The sequence below is a fragment of the Neopsephotus bourkii genome, unplaced genomic scaffold, assembly GCF_033783945.1.
Source record: "Neopsephotus bourkii isolate Nb327-2 ecotype Australia unplaced genomic scaffold, CSIRO-AGI_Nbou_v1 NB_106, whole genome shotgun sequence".
Classification (NCBI taxonomy): domain Eukaryota; kingdom Metazoa; phylum Chordata; class Aves; order Psittaciformes; family Psittacidae; genus Neopsephotus; species Neopsephotus bourkii.
The window spans coordinates 4,284-25,437 of NW_026900623.1; the positions used below are offsets into that span (position 1 = coordinate 4,284).

Consider the following 21,154-nt stretch of genomic DNA (forward strand, 5'->3'; position numbering starts at 1 on the left):
TGGCCCTTAAGTGCCAGTAGACTTGCTCTTCTTTTTCTTTAAGTGAGGAATGCAAAAGTCATCATAACTAAATCAATGACTAAGGATGCCTTACTTATTCATGGTATGCTGTAACAGCTCATAGTAATATCAGCATACATTTTTAATTAGTGATTCATATCCCACTTGTTTACTATAAACATGCCTACAGCTCTACTTACTGTTAATTTTCAGAGAAGCCAGTGACAGCACACAAAGTCATCTTAGAATCATAGAATCATAGAAGAGTTAAGGTTGGAAAGGACCTTAAGATCATCAAGTTCCAACCCCCCTGCCATGGGCAGGGACACCTCACTCTAAACCATATCACCCAAGGCCTCGTCCAACCTGGCCTTGAACAATGACAGGGATGGAGCATTCATCTTGGTTTGGCACAAAAGAAAACCTATGGCAAACAATTTTTAAACAATTAAACTAGGCTAAATTTATATAAAACTCAGTTGGGGCTTAAGTTAAATGCCTCAAAATCATGTGACTTAGGACCATGACTTAACATGCCCCATAAAAGCCTTTACGGTAAAATATACAACCTATTTAGGTATTTAAATAAGTGTATATCAACACAAGAATTAAGATAAATCTAGCCACCCTCAAGTACAAAAGGCAACCCACCTCTGATAGTCTTGCCATCATATACTCCTTTCTCTGAGCGGTTGAAAAAGAACAAGAGAAATTACATTTTAACTCTACCTGTCTCTAGACAAATAAATGCTTATCTTTGCCTTGTAAAGAGATAGACAAGACTGAATAGTGAAGAGTTCGTGGAAGGAATTAGAGTAGTTTTACATCAGGTGTTGTATCAGGGAAACAGTTAATACTAATTCAAATGTTAATCACAGAACATATTTTTGCCAGACAAATTGCTTTGTATCTATGCATATTGTATATCACCACTATAGGACTTCATACTCAAAATATAACTAGTAGCATTTTAATAAATTTCACTTTCCCACAGCTTATTTTAGAGTTCACCTACCAGAGATGTAGCCAAATGCAACATCTAGCTAAGGTCAATCATGTCTAGGCTATTACCTCTATGTTCTCACATTTACTCATAGCAGCATTTAGCTGATACTATTTCAAAATGTAGTAGAGAGAATACATGCTATGAATGTATAGGATAAGCAAGTATCCTTCAAATAGCAGCTGCCTTATACAAGTACTTCAGTATGTTTATTATGAAAAAAAAAGTGAAAATCCTCTTCAAAACCTAAAGCTCTAATGAATCCTAGAGTACATGTGCCCCCAAATTTCCAGCTTGCAACCTCTTGTCTCTGAATTATAAATTACATAATTGTATCGACAGGATAATTTCTCTCAGAGTAACATTCAAAATTATGCTTAGAACTCTACCAATGGTGCATTCTTTCCCACTGTCCTCCTAAAAGAATTAATGTATGACTCTACACACATACACTGAATACTATTCCACATGATTTTCAAGAGCAAAATGAGTGGAACAATACATATATATTTCCAGAACAGTACCTCCAGTTATTGAGAACTATACTTCAGGAAAGATATTGTCAACTTACTTGTGGGAGGTTCTTTTCTTCATCATGTTCGCAGAGACTCCTGCATGACCTGCAATATAAAGGATGGAATTATTGAACAATGAAGTGTGTTTATACACAATGTCAAAAAAAGTTATCTTAAAGTAAAGTTCTATTTTTCAAGTAAAAAAAAAAATAAACACTTCATGTTTTGATTGATCAATTAGCTCCTACAATGGAAGGAGGCTCAGAAGAGACAAGCAAGGACTATATACTCACAAAGCTAAGTGAAGAATTAGGGAATGACTGATGACAAACTGTTTCAAAAAGCTAAAATTATCTCAACACAAAGGAGACAGAGGAGACAAAGGAGGTAGTCTTTGTTCTAGATAAATGGCTACAATAGTTGAGGGAAACAAATGGCTGTGCAAATGCCCTCAAGTTGGTAATACTAATAAGCAGCAGCAGCAAATACATATATTCCTGAGCTAGCAAGGCCAAAATGGGTGGGTGTATATGTGGTTCAGCCAAACTGAGAATAAAAACTCATTACAGAGCCAAAACTGAGTATAAAGACTCAGTATAGTGTATATAGTATAAAAACTGTACAAGAAATAGAAAGAACTTTGAAAACAGCAACAAACTTGAGCTGGTTTCAACCCACATATTCCTTTCCAATGACTTCAGGTGCCCAGCATTACAATGGAGACCAATAATGAAATCACATTTGTATTGTGATTCAAACGTATATTGGAACTGCTATACTCTGCTAAATATAACTTGTATTGTGATTTAAGTAAATTCCTGTATCATTCTGCTAAATCAAAGTCCCATGTAATGTCAACTTCCAAAAAATTCAAGTTGGTATTAAACATTAAACCTTCTACATATGGAAAATCTAAGTGAACTCAGACAGAGTGTTGGACACATGTATGTTATCACTAAAAAAGCCAGTCATGTATCTGTACAAACATGTTCAAATTTTATCTGTGAATGTTTAAATTCACACCTACAGAGAAATACTTGAGGTTTCTCTACAGATCCAAACAAATTATTTAACGTTACATGCATGTTTCAAGCATAGCTTTGGCATATGTATTTTGAAAATTAATTTTCATAATAACAGTGTCACACAAGAATTACAGACTGAAAGTGCAATTAGCCTTAAAAGTTTTCATAAATATTTTAATTTTAGGATTTTTAGATGAATAAACAGAATACATATCAAGTAACAGAAATGGCAGAATTAAAATAAGACTACATATATATTGCTTCCAACACTCATGCTTGTACTGAATCAATGAAAAGATGCATTTACAGATTTAACAACAGCTGTAATTTTAAGTTTTCAAAAATGAGTCCCTCTGATAATAGCTACAGTAAAGATTCTATTTGCAGTTTTTGACTATTAAAAGACCAAGTAAATAGAACTTCCCTTTGAACATGTTTATAAAAACTATCAGCTAGAAATTAAAATAAAAGATATCATAAAAGTTTGAATAGAAATCCAAAAGACCTTGGGACTTGACTCCAACCACTAAACAAGCATTCTCACTATATCAGTAACCACCCCTTAGTTATATAAGGAAAAAAAGTTTAGAAACATTAAAAAAAACAACAAAAAACAAACAACCAAAAAAAAACAAAACCAAAAAAAACACCAAATCTGTTATCACAAAGTAAAAAAACTTGAACACACAGATTTCATTATTTCCATTCCTGGTTGATAAGACAAAGTAAGATTTAACTAAATCAACTCAAGTACTTAAAAGACTATAGAAAAAATACCCACATGTTCGGCAGGGTGGTTCAGCACAAAACTTGTTCTCTGTCCTCTGCTCAGAGACTTTGTATCTTATACATTGCAACACATTTAGCCTTACAAAACCAAAGGAACTCTACAGGTACACAGAAGGAAGATTAGTGAAGCTGCAAATATCACAAAGGGGAAGCTACGAATGCTATTCAGAATGTTTGCCATGTTCAGTAACTGCTCACTTTAGACACCTCTTATTATTTATAAGACTCAAGCTCTACAGCCAGCTAAAAAGTTCCATTATATACCTCCTAAAGTATAGAGGCGATGACCACACTGGGAACTCAAGCCAGACCAGTTTCATGATCAATGAGTCTACTGCATTACAAGTCATTATCATGAAGTACAGTTAAACAATAACCTTAGTCCAGGCCCTCCAGCCAATAAACACTAAACCAGCAAATACTGGCTGCTAGAGAGGTATGAGATGCTGAGACTCTGAGATCAAGCATAACAACTCTGAGAGCAAATAAATCAATATTGTGACAAGTGACCATTAATCCAAAACAATGAGTGCTTATCACAAATAGCATTAGACATACTCTGCTCAGATCTGTCATTATCTCAACCCTTTGTGCCCCACTTTGGATGCCACAAAGAACTGTCGCAGTTTAAGCCCATCTGGTAACTCAGAACCACACATCCACTTGCTCACTCTCCCGCTCCCAGAGGGATGGGGAGGAGAATAAAAAAAATATAACTCCCACAAGTTGAGGTAAGAACAGTCCAGTAACTAAGGTACAAAACAAAACCACTACTGCTACCAGCAATAATAAGGGAAATGACAGGGGGAGAAAATACAATTGCTCACCACCTGCTGAATGATACCTATCCCAACCTGAGCAGCGAACTGGGCCGTCTATGTCACTCCCCCCAGTTTATATACTGGGCATGACGTGCTGTGGTATGGAATACCCCTTTGGCTAGTTTGGGTCAGGTGTCCTGTCTCTGCTTCCTCCTGGCTTCCCCTCCTCCCTGGCAGAGCATGAGACTGAGTTTATCAGAGTAAACTTTATTTAGCAAGAACTAAAATCATTGGTGTTATCAGTGCTGCTCTCAGACTAAAGTCAAAACCGCAGCACTGCACTAGCTACTAAGAAGGAGAAAAATGACTGCTACTGCTGAACCCAGGACACTCACTTATGTCCAAAACTTCTCAGCTATCCAAATACAATCTCCATGCATGAAATGACATGCACCAAACTAAGAAATTTTTACAATACTGAACTAAGAGTTTGAGAGGAGACTACCCTTTTTTGCTGTCAAGTGAAAAAGAGCTTTACAGTTCCTGAATGATTTCAAGTACTTGCTTGTTTATGTACCTAGTTCTAAACAAAAGCCAAATGAATACCGCTCAGTTTATTGTTTTGGTAGCTTAAGGTAGTGCCCAGTTTAATACAAAGTTATGGCATTTATATGAACAATACAGCCTACTTACAAGAGATAACAAGGTACACAAAGATATCAGGACAAGAAAGACATGGACCTGTTGGAGTGGGTCCAGAGGAGGAGAGCCACAAAAAAGATCAAAAGATTGGAACGCCTCTTCCTATAAAGAAAGGCTGAGGGAGTTGGGATTGTGCAGCCTGGAGAAGGCTCCAGGGAGACCTTACTGTGGTCTTTCAATATATAAAGTGGGCTTATATGAAAGATGGAAAAAGACCTTTTACCAGGGCCTGTAGTAACAGAACCAAAGAGGGGTAATGGTTTTAAAAAGAAAAAGGGTAGATTTAGACTGGATAGAAGAAGGGAATTCTTTATGATGAGAGTGGTGAGACACTGGAACAGGTTGCCTAGAGAAGTTGTGGATTCCCTGTCACTGGAACTGTTCAAGGTGAGGTTGGATGGGGCTCTGAGTAACCTAATGTAGGCAAACATGTCCCTGGCAACAGTACGGGGGGTGTGGGGGGGTGTGGAAACAGATGATCTTTAAACGTCCCGTCCAACCCCAACCATTCTAGGATTTTAATAAAATCATACTAATACTGACTACAAGCCTATTTGGCCATAATACACATGTATTCCGTACTGTCTGAATACATTAATGTCTTGAGGAAGTGCAAACTCCTTCAAAATACAACTCTGCTTAAATTGTGCTGCACTTCACATCCTCTGAAACTGTAAAATAAGTTCACTGAACTGTGAATATTTCTCTCCCATAGCAGCTATAAATAGGGAGATGGAACAACATGAAATCCTTATGTTTAACATCCTGTAGTTTTATCCTTACAGAGTAAGGCCCAAAACAAAATTACTCAATGAATCTGCCTGTCTGAATCTATCTGTTTTTCAGGCAAACTACCTCAGCAATGTAGTTTTTACAATGTAAATGCAAAAAAACCCACCAAACAACACACAAAAACCAAACACTCCCCCCCCCCCCCAAAAAAAAACACAATAAACCAACCCCAGAAAACAAACAACGCAAGAACAGTGCAAACTACTTGCATGGTCCAAGTTCTATAGCATCCAGATGACTGGAATTGTATTGAAACTTTAAAGGTGTGGAGAGGTTGGTGATTAATATGTCACCTGTACTACTTTATTTCTCGCTCTGGAAAGTATTTTCATTACTACTAAAACAATATACCAATGAGCCTTGAAATCATTAGTGAAGATTTTGACAACAAGACAAGTCCAGTGAGAAAGCATCATAAACAAAGTGCTCACACAGTTCAAGCACATGTAACAAAGCATGTTAAACATTCAAAACAAAAACTCCCTGGCTCATGCCCTATTAAGTCACAAGAAAATGAACTATACAATCAACTAGGTTGGAAAAGACCTTTAAGATCAAGTCCAACCATAGCCCCAGGACTGCCAAGTCCACCACTAAACCAGGTAACTAAAGGCCTCGCCAACGCTTCCAGGGACAGTGATTCAACCACTTCCCTGGGAAGCCTGTTCCAAAGTATAATCACCCTTTTGGTGAAGAAATTGTCCCTAATATCCAATCTTAACCTCCCCTGGTGCAGCTTGAGGCCATTACCTCTTTTCCTATCACTTGTTACTTGGGAGAGATCAGCCACCCCCTTGCTCCATCCTCCTATCAGATAGTTGTAGGGAGCAATAATGTCCCCAGAGCCTTCTCTTCTTCAGACTAAGCAAACTCAGTTCCCTCAGCTGTTCTGTCAGGGTCCAACTGCAGAAAATCCCAGTGTCAGACCCTGTTTCGTTCATGATCCCAAGAGGGAAATTAAGAATCAAACAAGGTCAAGTACCATAATCGATTAGTAAGTCAATTACAAAATGACAATTATTATAAAAAAAGGAAATTAATGTAATAAAGGGGTTAGTGATAGGACAGACTGGAAAAAAGGTGGAAATGAAGCAAGGATTTGGAGTGCAGAGAGAGAGAAGGAGACACCACCATGGACGCAGCGGTGTCCTGATGGTCCCCCATCATCATCATCAGTGGTGGGAGTTATTCAGGGTTCATAGTCGGCATTGGAGAAGAGTGCCCCCCAAGAGTCCATAGTAGTAACTGGAGGTAGGTATCCTCGTGGAGGTTTCCTTCTGGAGTTGTCCCCTTGAAGGCACCCCTTGGCTGCATCCGCACAAGCTGGCTCATGTTCAGCAGTCATCAATCAGCACCCCTAGGTCCTTTTCTGCCAAGCAGCTTTCTAGTCACTCTTCCCCAAACCTAGAGTATTTCATGGGGTTGTTGTGGCCCAAATGTAGGAGCCAGCCCTTTGCCTTACTGAACCTTATGCCACTGGCCACAGCCCAACGTAATGATAATAAACAACACTGGCCCTAATACCAAGACCTGAAGGACACTAGTGACCAGTTGCCAAGGAGAATGTGAAACCATTTACCACAACTCTTTGGGCTCAGTCATCCAGCCAGTTTTTAATTAGCAAAGAATACACCTACCCAGGCCACGAGAAGCCAGTTTCTCCAGAAGAATGCTGTGGGGGACAGTGTCAAACACCTTACTAAAGTCCAAATAGACAACATCCACAACCTCTCCCTCATCAACCAGATGGGTCACCTTGTAATACAAGGACATCAGGTTTGGCCAGTCAGGACCAGCCCTTCATGAACCTACGCTGTCTGGGCCTGATCGAACGGTTTTCCCACACATCCTTTATGATCTCATTTAGGCTCAATTGCTCCATGACCTTCCCTGGCACTGAGGTCAGGCTGACAGGCCTGTAGTTACCAGGATCCTCCTTCCTGCTGTTTCTGTAGAGAAGCATCACATTGCCAAACCGCCAATCCTCTGGGACCTGTCCACTAGACCAGAACTGCTAATAGATGACAGAGAGTGGCTTGGCAAGCTTCTCCACCAGCTCTTTCAACATGCATAAAATGGTTGTTTGGAATGCACCTCATGATCATTAGTTCCAACCCCCCATGCCATGGGTATGGATAGCTCACAATAGACCATGTTGCTCAAGGCTCAGTCCAAACTGGATGGAGCAAGGGATGGAGCATTTATCACTTATTTGGGCAACCTGTTCCAGTGCCTCACCAATCTTCACAGTAAATAGCTTCTTCCTTATATCTAACCTAAACTTCCCCTGTGAACTATTCACTACAGTTCCTGATGAAGAGTCCCTCTCCAGCATCCTTGTAGGCACCCGTCAGATATGTGAAGGCTTCTCTGAGGTCTCCACGTAGTCTTCTCTTCTAAAGGCTGAACAGCCCAAACTTTCTCAGCCTGTCTTCATACGGGAGATGCTCCAGACCCCTGATCATCCTTGTGGTCCTCCTCTGGACTTGCTCCAACAACTTGTTGTGGTTTAAACACAGCAGACAGATCATTCACTCACTTCCCCCCTTTTCCTCCCTCTTTCTTTCCTTCCCCCACCCTGTTTCCTTGCTCCCAAAGGGATGGGGAGGAGAATCTAAAGAATGCAACTCCCCATGGGTTGAGACAAGAACAGTCCAGCAACAAATGCACGACACAAATCACCACCACTACCACCAACGACAATGATAAGAGAAAATAACAACGGAAGAGAATACGATACCACCCGCCAAAAAACGAGTCTGACACAGAAGACCCCGTGTACATCTGGGTAACGCCCAGTTACCCCTCAGGCATGGCGTGCTGTAGTATGGAATACCTCTTTGGCTAGCTTGGGTCAGGTGTCCTGTCTCTGCTTCCTCCCGGCTTCCCCTCCTTCTCCTGGCAGAGCATGAGACTCACAAAGTCCTTGGTCAGGGTAAACATGGCTAAGCAACAACTGAAAACACTGGTGTTACCAGCACCGTTCCCAGGCTTAAAGTCAAAACACAACGCTGCACCAGCTACTAAGAAGGAGAAACACTGACTGCTACTGCTAAACCCAGGACAGTATCCACTCCTTATTCCATGCCATTCACGTCATGCTCAGATCCCACATATTCAACACACCATTGCTCTCACATATATATATATATATCCATATACACACACAGATCGAGAGAAAGATATCATTTCTTAGTGCATGGACCAATCCCTATAATGCTGCTGAGTCCATTCAGTCCATGAAGTCAGGGTCCATCTCTTCAAACAATCTTTCAAGGCAGGAAAGGATGTGTGCAGTGTTGGATCGTTGCCTGCTGATGCTGATCGTTCCTTTACTGCAGAACTCATCTGGTTCTATCAAAGTTCATTCTCTGTTGGGATGATGGTTGGAGGGAAGTCCGGGCTAGTCGCTGGTGACCTGAAGACATCTAGATGATAGGCTATAAAAGTATTAAACAGCAGGCAACAGCATACAATTAAGCTCATTGGCTGTTTTCCCCAAAAATTAAATCTCCTTGAGGTATAAATTGGACTTCACTGTGGAGACAGTGTTCTCATGGGAGAATGGGTAATTGGTACATAAACTGTGAATAATCCTGAAAGATACAGCAAGGCCTTGAGAGGCCTGAGGAAGCTTAAGCAAGCAAGATAAGAAGAAGCTGGAATTCACTGAGTTATGAGAACTGTGGTCTGTTAGCAACCTTTCGAGGTCAAGTTCTCACACCTGCGCTTAACCAATTATGTGCTAGTCACTAAGGGTCTTCAAGACATGTATGCAATCATAATATGCCAAATCACTGTAAGTGCCTGTAAGAAATGGTATATAAGGAGTTAAAGCTTTGCAATAAATTGACAGTCGCTGATCACACTGATCGTCTCTGCGTTGTCCGTGACTCCCGCGTCAACACTTCCCCATCTTCCTGCATTATCCAACAAGTATATCCAGGTTCCTGAGCAAAAGCAATCCCACGAGTGGGTTTGCCTTTACTTGAAGCAGGAATAACCCAGACTGTCTTCCCCAGAAAATTCTTCATATACACCACAGGAACTCTGTCCCCCTCTACAATATGTAAAAGTTCTGACTGGGTTGGGCCAGCCCTGTTGGCAGATCCTCTGGTGTTGACCAACCAGGTGGCCTTCGGTAAGTGTGTGTCCCTGTCGGAGACTCCATGTCGTCGCGATGCGGAGGGAACACAGCACAAACAGTATGATTGATAGAAGTGATCCATTTATTCTGCTTAAGCCTGGGGTATATATAGAGCTAGATTGCTACACACACACATTCTTGGGAAACTCCTGTGGTTACATCCCTTTTTCTAACATCCTTGTTCCTCCCTTCAGGATACTCGTTAACTACAAGGTCAGCCTATCCTTTTGCACGGCTGGTGTTTTTTACCGAGCTGGGTTTCTTACTGCCTTTTACAAAACTGGTCCCTGGCCAAGTTCAGCCACGGGAACGTAACCCTTGCCTGCTAACCACACTTCCACAATTCCCCCTTTTTCTTTTTCAAGCGTATTTGTTACAATTTTCATAAGGCTTTGCTGAATACATTGAATAATACAAGGCAAACAAATCAAGATAAGCAAAAGCAAGATACATACAGGCAAAAAATGGCTTAAAATACTGCTTAACCAGGATCCTAGTCCCAGTGACTTTAACCAAGAGGAGAGCTTGCAAGAGTCACCTTCTTTTAATTTGTGCAAGTTGTCCTTGAGTTGTTGCAGCTCCTTGTGTATAGAGCTACTATGGTCTGAGAGATTCATGCAACATGTATGGCTCTCTGGTAACAGGGGAGGCCATCCTTCACATCAAGGTCTGGCATGGCATGTGTCCCTACCACTCCACGCCTGCTGGGTTGCAGCCAACAGCGGAGCTAAAGGTTCTCCTTGGTGGCAAACACAGAGGCCAACCCAGTCTTGCCCTTGATTGTGGCAGCAGGTATTTGGTCAGCCTCAGTCCTTGAACCTTGTTGTCAATGCAGTTTCACCTGCTTCATCCAATAACAAGTTGTTATTATGGCAAGGCACACACACAGATTTACATTAGCAGAGTAACTATTACAGGGTGCAGCAGCATGTTGAAGATGCTGATGCCAGCAAGGGACTAGCCAAAGAAATTTCTTACCAGTGGAATTCTCTCACCCTCTTAATTTGTTCCATTACCTGCTTTATAACACTACCATTGTATTAGAATATTTCTATCTTTTGCTTTAGCATTTTCTAGCAGCTACTACAAATTTGCATACTCTGACATCTCTTTTACAAGTGACAAATCCATATAATACAAGGTGTAGTTTCTTATCAGCAACTGGCTAGTAAATACAGGTGGTTTCATACACAAAATCAAAGCCTCTAACAATAGCTACTTTACAAACACACATATTCAAGCTGTTACTTTTCAGTTGCTCCCAAATGATGTTTAGCAATCATTGGTTTTTCTCTTCCTCTATCTCATTCTACTTGGGGTATTCACATTCAGCTCCTGTAGCTGAGGCATCAGGTTCCTCCGTTCGTCTGTCCAGCTCATGGCAAGGCTTGACAGACTTTGCAGGCAGTCCCCATGGACCTGTAGGCAGGAGGACACAAATACACCCCCTCCTGCAGGTTATCAGTTCTTGAGAAGTAGATAGGTTCTGTATCTGCCACCCTGATGCTGCTTAGGTGACGGCTCGTAAGGCTTGTGGTTGCACTACCCCTCTCGCTTTTTCAGTTAGCAGTTCTTGTTTCAACCGATCTATCTGTTCCTCCAAGTCCTGGATTCATCCCCAGGTTACTCTAAACATATTAAGCTTGGTTTTGTTTTATTTTGTTTTTTTCTCTCCTCGGCTCTGGTGTCCATCCTGGTCCTTCCACCAGTGGAGCACCGGGAGCCGAATCGGAGAGCAGCTTCCTTTGAGCATGGGAACTGAACTTTTATCAAATAACTTTTTTTTTTTTTTTTTTTTTTTTGAAGTTGCTCACCCTGCTTTGCACAGGTACAAATGCCTGCCTGCTCGGCAGCAGCTACAGCTGCCTGCCTGCTTCAGCAGCAACGATAAATATCTGCCGGCAACTTCACTTTTGCATTAACCCTTTCTTGTCTGAAATGTTAAACTACTATTTATTAGAAACTTTTACATGAACCCAACAACAAAAAATACACAGAACACTGTCTGCCCTTAACACACACACACACACATGGGATCCCACAAGCACAGTCCACACAACTACAATATTTGAAGCACAAAATCCCAACAATCATTACTTTCACTACACAATCCCACATACAGAAAGTGGCACAAGGACCCTGTGGAGACTAACAGGAAAACGAACTCCAAAAAGCATCATCGCAGTGCGAGGTGGCAGGCTCAACCTTAGCAGGCGTCCCCGCAGAGGCTCTGCCTCCCCCACATCGCATGAGGCTTGGGCTTTTATACTGACCAAAATGCACACTCATTCCGACACAGGTGGCCAGCCTATGTTGGAAGAAGTAGCCAGCAGTATTTATAAAGGTCTCCAAAGGTCGATAGAAACCTGGACATACTTATTTTTACCAGCTTCTAGTACATGAGTATCACAGAGAGAATGTATTAAATGAGTTGTATATAAGTCCACAGTCCATCACAGACCTTTCCACTGCAGGTCTTGATGCAGAACTTTTACTTTAACGTAAAAAAGGTTGCTCCCTTCACTTTAAGAAGGACTGAAAACATCCATAAAACGGATGTCCTAAGATCAAATTTCAATTCATTCAATCATTGACAAGGGGGGTGTCCTGGGGCAGTAATTTGTCACATCTAATACATTTATCTGCAAAACCAGTAACACTATTGGGGGGGCAGGGGGGCGGCGGGCTGCTGAACTAATTTTCTTTACAGTACACTGTTTCTTTTTAAAATGTCCCGTCCGTCCACAATTATAACATCTCATACCTTTAGTCCCCCCGCAATCACTCTAACCTTATTGTAAAAGGGGTTTAACAGCAGCAGCAAAGGCAGTAGCCATGTATCCAGCCTTTTCCTCTGCTGTGCTCACTTTAAATCATATCTGAAGGTGGGGAGTAAGCAACAATTGAGCTATCATACAGATATCATATGGTGCTAAGATATATGCAGAAAAAATATGTGCGATAATTGCCCGAGTATACGATGATTTTAACCCGTAGGATGTTACCGGTTGACGCGCCTCCTTTACTGCCTTTAAATCCAATGCCTCCCACTCCTTTCCCCCCTGTGGAGTGCTAAACAAAGGGAATGCCAAGGGACCCATAGCCAAAAGTTCCCCCATAACAACTGCATCTTTGATCATCCCACCACAACATTCAGCAGGGTTATTACCGTAATCCCATGCCCCGTGCCCAACACCCGCCTCCCACTCCCCTTTCTTTACTACTGGATTTTAGGAGGGTGGGGCAGAGGGTTCGGAGGTTTCCTTTGTCTCCAATACTTTAATTTCTTCAGCAGCTGTCAGAATTGACCATCACTGAGGCTGGTTCGCATCTGCTGGTGAGCCGAACTGTCTGAACCGTCTGAGTCTGAGTCGGGATCAGGAAGGGGAGGGTACAAGTCCGGTTTTGCCGGAGACTCTGGGTCTGGTTCCAATTCCGATTAGGGGTCTTCTTCCTCTGGGTCGAAGGTGACCACGTTTGCACTTTCTACTTGTACTTTCAGACGCAAGCACTGTTTCACTTTATCTTTCCCCTTATGCCGAGGAGGCTTCTGCGGTGCATAATCGAGAAGGGCGGTAAACTCTTTCCCTAAGTCTATTTCTTTCCCTATACCTCGCTTCTCTAAGAAGCATTTAAATAAATCATAGGCTGCCTGTCTTTCCATATCCATTTTTATATTCCTCACAAATTACAGAGCTTCTTATATTCTTTCACAGCTTGCTATTCTTCGCAAGTTACACAGCTTTACACAGTTTTACAGGGCTCTTCATATTCTTGCAGCACTTTTTATATTCTTCATGAATTACACAGCTAGCTTCTTATAGTCTTCATGAGTTACACAGCTTTGGCGCCAATGCAGCTTACCCCACAGGCAGCCAAATTAGCGGGCGGCGAAGGAAGAGGCTCTTCGACCAGTGAACCGGCTCCTCTCCTCCAGGTCCTCGAGGTGACTCGGTACTCTTGTCCAGCAAGATCGGTGCCTTTGACCCTCTGGATGCTGCTTTTCCGGTGCTTCCCCGCTCTGCTCGCGTCGACCCCAGCCTCTACGGGTACCTGGGTGTCTTTGTCTCGCCTTGGTATAAGTCCCTTGTTCGGGCGCCAATTTGTCAGAGACTCTATGTCGTCGCGATGCGGAGGGAACACAGCACAACCAATATGATTGATAAAGTGACCCGTTTATTCTGCTTAAGCCTAGGGTATATAGAGAGCTAGATTGCTACACACACACATTCTTGGGAAACTCCTGTGGTTACATCCCTTCTTCTAACATCCTTGTTCCTCCCTTCAGGATACTCTTTAACTACAAGGTCAGCTTATCCTTTTGCACAGCTGATGTTTTACCAAGCTGGGTTTCTTACTGACTTTTACAAAACTGGTCCCTGGCCAAGTTCAGCCATGGGAACGTAACCCTTGCCTGCTAACCACGCTTCCACAGATGTGTCCAGGGGAGAGCAACAAAACTGGTGAAAGGGCTGGAAAGGATATCCTATGAGGAGCAGCTAAGGACTTTGAGCTTGTCATGTTTGGAGAGAAGGAGGCTGAGGGGTTGACTTTATTGCTCTCTACAGCTTTCTGAGGAGGGGAACTGGAGAGGGAAGTGCTGATCTCTTCTCCCAGGTACCCATTGATATAACATGTGAGAATAGTTTAAAGCTGCACCAGGGGAGGTTTAGGCTGGACATTAGGGCATGTTTATTTACCAAGAGGTTGGTCAAACACAGAAACAGGCTTCCTACTGAAGTGGCCGATGCCCCAAGCCTGATGGTGTTTAAGAGGCCTTTGGACAATACCCTTAATAACATGCTTTGACTTGATCAGCCCTGAAGTGGGTCAGGCAGTTGGACTAGATGATTGTTGTAGGTCCCTTCCTACTGAAAAAATACTGTATTCTAGTCTATACTGCATCTGTGCTATATCCGGACTCTAGTGTAAGCACCTATCTGAGAAGGAGACTTTCACATGCTTCTGTTACACAGATAGGAATATATGTGATTTATTGATGCAATTTCAAGGGTACAAACACTGTTTAGAGTATAGTCTCCAAGTGTAAAATTAATTTCCTGAGGTGTAAAAAAACAGCATTTGCTTGATAATTTACTATCTTTAATTATCTTGGCTAGTATTTAAAAACACTGCTTTAGTTTAGATGCTTTTTGGGAGGAATAGGAGGAAAAGCAATTTGGGACAGCTCTAGTATGCTACTACCATTTTACCCGGGCATCATCTTCATGTGGTGGAAAGTTATTAATATTTAAGATTTGAGAGGTCTGGCTAAGAAGTTTATCCTAACAGAAGGAAACTTGCTTTCATCTAAAAGTTACCAGTCTGATTGTTTCCAACCCCTGCTACTGAGCTAAGACAAGACTGGATGTGCTGCCCCTTAGAGGCTTCACTATGAGCAAATCTCTCCATAGTGTTAATTTGGCAGTTAAAAAGCTACTTTAAGGAGTCCATTCCTCCCAAGCATGCGTACTTGACCTTATTAGCATAGAAATGATTGTCTGGAGACTTTTACTTCACAAGAATGTACCCCTGGATTTGTTAATATTAGAATAATCACCTCTTTCTTTTCTTTGAAACAGTATATAAGTGAGGTTTTTGCAACCTCTTGTCAGAGAACATGGGAGCAGAAGGGGGAATGCTGTCTGAATGTTCTCTTACTATGATCATAGTTTCATGATCCCTAGCACTTGTTCTTGGGGACTTCAACCTACCAGATATCTGCTGGAAGTACACTACAGCAGAGAGGAAACAATCCACAGGTTCTTAGACCATGTGGAAGATATCTTCCTGACCCAGCTGGTGAGTGAGCCAACTAGGGGAGGGAGATGCCCGGCTAGATTAGATGTTCACTAGCAGAAGGACTGGTGGGTGATGTGATGGCTGGAAGCCAACTTCGGCAAAGCAATCACGAAATGATTGAATTTTCAATCTTTGGAGAAGTCAGGAAGAAGGTCAGCTGAGCTGCAACTTCATACTTCCATGTTGACATGGTCTCCTTGACACATCATGCAACTGATGCTACATGGAGTAAATGGGCTGCACTAATTACACAATGAGCTCGAATAGGAAATCGCAGTCGTCCAGGCGTTCTAGAAGTCATCATGGACTGGCCAGAGAGCAAAGATTTTGGAATGTCACTAGAGGAGGAGGTGATGCGTGCTGAAGAGGCCTCACCACAAAAAAAAACTCTCAGAAAGTGAAAAGCAGTCTGCATTTTTTACTGATGGGACCTGCCGTATTGCGGGAAAGCATCGGAGATGGAAGGTAGCTGTATGGAGTCTGCGACGACAAGTTGCAGAAACTGCTGAAGGAGAGGGTGAATCGAGTCAGTTTACAGAGATGAAAGCCATTCAGCTGGCCCTGGACATTGCTGATCGAGAAAAGTGGCCAGTACTTTATCTCTATACTGACTCATGGATGGTGGCAAATGCCCTATGGGGGTGGTTGCAGCAATGGAAGCAGAGCAACTGGCAACGCAGAGGTAAACCTATCTGGGCTGCTGCGCTGTGGCAATATATTACAGCCTGGGTGCAGAACCTGGTGGTGAAGGTACACCATGTAGATGCTCGTGTACCCAAGAGTCGGGACACTGAGGAAAACCAGAACAACCAAGAAGTGGATAAAGCTTCTAAGATTGAAGTGGCTCAGATGGACTTAGATTGGCAACAGGTGAATTATTTTTGGCCCAGTGGGCCCATGACACTTCAGGCCATCAGGGCAGAGATGCATTATATAGATGGGCCAGTGATCGAGGGGTAGACTTAACAATGGATGCTATTGCCCAGGTTATTCATAAGTGTGAAACGTGCTGCAATTAAACAAGCCAAACGGTTAAAGCTTCTTTGGTATGGAGGTGTCGTGGTTTAACTCAGCCAGACAGCTTGTCCACTCACTGGCCCCCCCTTCTTGCCCTCCCCTATTCCTGGAGGGACGGAGAGGAATATCAGAAAGAATGCAACTCCCATGGGTTGAGATAAGAACAGTTTAGTAACTAAGGTATAACACAAATCACTGCTGCTACCACCAATAATAATAATGATAAAGGAAATAACAAGGGAAGAGAATACAACACCCCATCACCAGGCAACCGATAACGCTCTCCCCAGCCCGACCAAGCACCAACCGATACCTCCTCCAACCCTGCCGTCCACCTGCCCTTCTTCCGGGCCACTCCCCGTTACCCCCTGGGCATGACGTGCTGTGGTATGGAATACCTCTTTGGTCAGTTTGGGTCAGGTGTCCTGTCTCTGCTTCCTCCCGGCTTCCCCTCCTCCCTGGCAGAGCATGAGGCTCACAAAGTCCTTGGCCAAACCAAAACATCATTTTTATCAACTTTGTTCCCAGCCTGAAACTCAAAACACAGCACTGCACCAGGTACCAAGAAGGAGAAAAAATGACTGCTGCTGCTAAACCCAGGACAGGAGGACAATGCTGAAGTATAAATATGGGGAGGCCTGGCAGATTGACTATATCACACTGCCACCAACCCACCAAGGCAAGCACCATGCGCTTATCATGGTGGAAGCAACCACTGGATGACTGGAAACATATGCTGTGCCGCATGGCAGTGCCCAGAACACTATCCTGGGCCTTGAGATTTTGTGGCGACACAGCACCCCAGAGAGAATTGAGTCAGACAGTGGGATTCATTTCCAGAATAAACTTATAGACACTTGGGCCAAGGAGCATGGTATTGAGTGGGTATATCACATCCCCTACCATGCACCAGCCTCTGGGAAAATCAAAAGGTACAATGGGCTGTTAAAAACTACACTGAGAGCAATGGGTGGGGGAGCTTTCAAGCATTGGGACATGTGGAAGCGTGGTTCGCAGGCAAGGGTTACGTTCCCGTGGCTGAACTTGGCCAGGGACCAGTTTTGTAAAAGGCAGTAAGAAATCCAGCTCGGTAAAACACCAGCTGTGCAAAAAGATAAGCTGACCTTGTAGTTAACGAGTATCCTGAAGGGAGGAACAAGGATGTTAGAAAAAGGGATGTAACCACAGGAGTTTCCCAAGAATGTGTGTGTGTAGCAATCTAGCTCTATATATACCCTAGGCTTAAGCAGAAAAACAGATCACTTTTATCAATCATATTGGTTGTGCTGTGTTCCCTCCGCATCGTGATGACATGGAGTCTCCGACACACATCCAAGGACTTGAACATCCTTCTTAAATTTTGGAACCCAGAACTGCACACAGTATTGAAGGTGAGACCCCACAACCAGCTGAATACAGAAGGATAATCACCTCTTCTCATGAGCTGGTTATAGTGTGTTTGATGCATCCCAGGATGTGGACTGCCCTCTTTGCTTGCCAGGGCACACTGCTGACTCCTACTGAGCCTTCTCTCATTCAGAATCCCCAGATGGCTTTCTGCGGGACTGCTCTCCAGCCACTCATCTCCAAATTTATACTTGTGCCTGGCATTACTCCATCCTAGGTGCAGAATCTGGCATTTGGACTCCAACTGAATGTTCCAATATATGATCAAGCATTACTAATTGGACAGTAAATTAGACGCACACCATGTAAGTATCATATCGGTGATAAAAACACAGCAAACCACCACTGAAAACACAAAGGAAGAGGTAATAACCAAGAAAGACCTTCATTGCTTTCACATCCTACTTGTGAAATATTGTCTGAACCATGCAAAGTTAAAATGTTTGCATGTGAAGCAGTCTTTTAATGGCTGCAAGAACTGTTTCATCAAGTGGTAAAGCTCATCAGAACAAATTCACAATAGAAATGCTATTCTGTTTTTCTTTTCCGTACAGAAATTTCAGGATGAATTAAAATACTAAAGTTCTGATGCCTTAAAATATCTTTAGTCCTGTGTATTTAATCCCCAGCCCCACACAGGATTAAAAGAAGAAAGAAAGTCCAGAACATAAGATAGAAATAAAACTTATCTTACTAAGTGTCCTGGGTTCAGCAGTAGCAGTCATTTTTCTCCTTCTTAGTAGCTGGTGCAGTGCTGTGGTTTTGACTTTAGCCTGAGAACAACTCTGATAACACCAAGATTTTTAGTTGTTGCTAACTAATGTTTACCCCGATCAAGGACTTTGTGAGTCTCATGCTCTGCCAGGGAGGAGGGAAAGCCAGGAGGAAGCAGAGACAGGACACCTGATACAAACCAGCCAAAGGGGTATTTCATACCACAGCACATCATGCCCACTATATAAACTGGAGGCAGTTACCCGGAAGGGTTAGATCACTGCTTGGGTCAGGCTGGGTATTGGTCAGCGGGTGGCAAACAATTGTATTCTCTCCCCATGTTATTTTCCTTATTATTATTGGTGGTAGTAGTAGTAATTTTCTATTATACCTTAGCTACTGGACTGTTCTTAACTCATGGGAGTTACATTCTTTTGATTCTCCTCCCCATCCCTCTTGGAGTAGGGGAAAGAAGAAGGGGGGGGGGGGGAAGGGAAGTAAGCGAGCATCTGTGTGGTTCCAGCTGGGCTTAAACCATAACAGTTCTTTGTAGTGCCCAAAGTGGGGCTCGAAGGGATGAGATAAGAACAGATCTGATCAGAGTGTGTCTAATGGTATTTGTGACAAGATTGATTGTTTTGGATTAATAGTCACTTGTCACAATGTTGACTGATTTGCTTTCAGAGTTGTTGCGCTTGGTCTCAAAGTTTCAGCATGTCGTACCTTACTTACAGCCAATATTTGATGTTTTAGCATTTATAGGCCTGGGCTAAGGTTATTGTTTCACTGTACTTCATGGTAATGACTTGTAATACAATAGGCACATTGATCATGAAACTACTCTAGCTTGAGTTCCCAGCATGGTCATCACCTCTATATTTCGGTAGGTATGTAATGGAAATTTTTAGGAATTACACGTTTTCTTCCTCCTTGGTGGGCCAACCTACGAAGAAGGCATTCCCTCTCACCTCCCACTCCCCCACTGGGATATTTACAGCAGGATTTGATAATTCTAAAGGTTCTGGATGGCCTTTTAATACCTTTGAGATCTGCCTGCTGCTTGTGCTGGGGATCGGCATACTGCTACACATAGGCCAGGTGCTTTACCATGGCCATCCCACCCTGAGAACACCCTATTTCATCTCATCTTGAAAGCTCAGCAGGGTTGGGTTTGGGTCTGATCTAGATTTAGACAATGATATAGGAGGACCACTAAGAGATTTTCCCCAAGGCTAGACCATCATGAGTGGCATGGTGTGTGGGATCATATGGGTAAGCACTTGGGCCACTGGGCCCCTCCAGTGATTTGGAACTTCACTCCCGAACAAGTGCAAAATCCAGAAAAATTAGCAGAACACTTAAACGAGGTGTGCTTTCATTATGGCAGTACCAAAGAGGGAAAACTTATTGCAAAATGCTGGGGCATGTACCCTATGACTACAGAGCCCTTATAAACACTACCCACTACCTTTAAAGGGATGTCTCTGGATTTGATGACAAAGCAACAGACAACACAGCTACTCAACCCACAAACACAACAGCTACATGAGCCCTGATAACAAACACTGAAGCCACTCCAACCACAGTGATAGACACTGCAGCTAAACCAAATGACCAATCACTTGACCCTATCAGCAAGGGAAAAAGCAAATGAGAGGCACAAAGAGCAACCTGTGCAGTGAAGGAAGATGAAAACCCAATGCACTTACTACAAGGGATGGCAGCTGAACAAGTTATTAGAAGAGGAATCAGAGGAAGAGAAAGAAGAAGAAAAGGCAACTACAGAATCCCAAGGGTTGGAAGGGACCTCAAGAGATCATCTAGTCCAACCCCCCTGCAAGAACAGGGTAACCTAGAGTACATCACACAGGAACTTGTCCAGGCGGGCCTTGAATATCTCCAATGTGCGAGACTCCACAACCCCCCTGGGCAACCTGTTCCAGTGCTCTGTCACTCTCACAGTAAAGAAGTTCTTCCTGATGTTAACGTGGAACCTTCTATGCTCCAGTTTACACCCATTGCCCCTTGTCCTATCACTGGATAACACTGAAAAAAGCCTAGCTCCATCATCCTGACACCCACCCGTTACATATTTGTAAACACTGATGAGGTCACCCCTCAGTCTCCTCTTCTCCAAGCTGAAGAGACCCAGCTCCTTCAGCCTCTCCTCATAAGGGAGGTGTTCCACTCCCTTAATCATCTTTGTGGCTCTGCGCTGGACTCTTTCAAGCAATTCCCTGTCCTTCTTGAACTGAGGGGCCCAGAACTGGACGCAATATTCCAGATGCGGCCTAACCAAGGCAGAATAGAGGGGGAGGAGAACCTCTCTTGACCTACTAACCACACCCTTTCTAATGCACCCCAGGATGCCATTTGCCTTCTTGGCCACAAGGGCGCATTGATGGCTCATGGTCATCCTCCTATCCACCAGGACCCCCAGGTCCCTTTCCCCTTCACTACTTTCCAGCAGGTCAGTCCCC

At 43.0% G+C, this 21,154-nt stretch overlaps 1 long non-coding RNA gene across 1 annotated transcript in view; it reads right to left on the reverse strand.

Moving 5' to 3' along the window:
* Window positions 1-1,227: 1,227 nt before the first annotated feature.
* LOC133213836 (uncharacterized) overlaps window positions 1,228-21,154 on the reverse strand; it is a 75,731-nt gene continuing 55,804 nt past the window's right edge. Inside the window, exon 3 of the long non-coding RNA XR_009725911.1 lies at window positions 1,228-1,623. This is a non-coding gene — a long non-coding RNA (uncharacterized LOC133213836). The remainder of the gene's footprint in view (window positions 1,624-21,154) is intronic.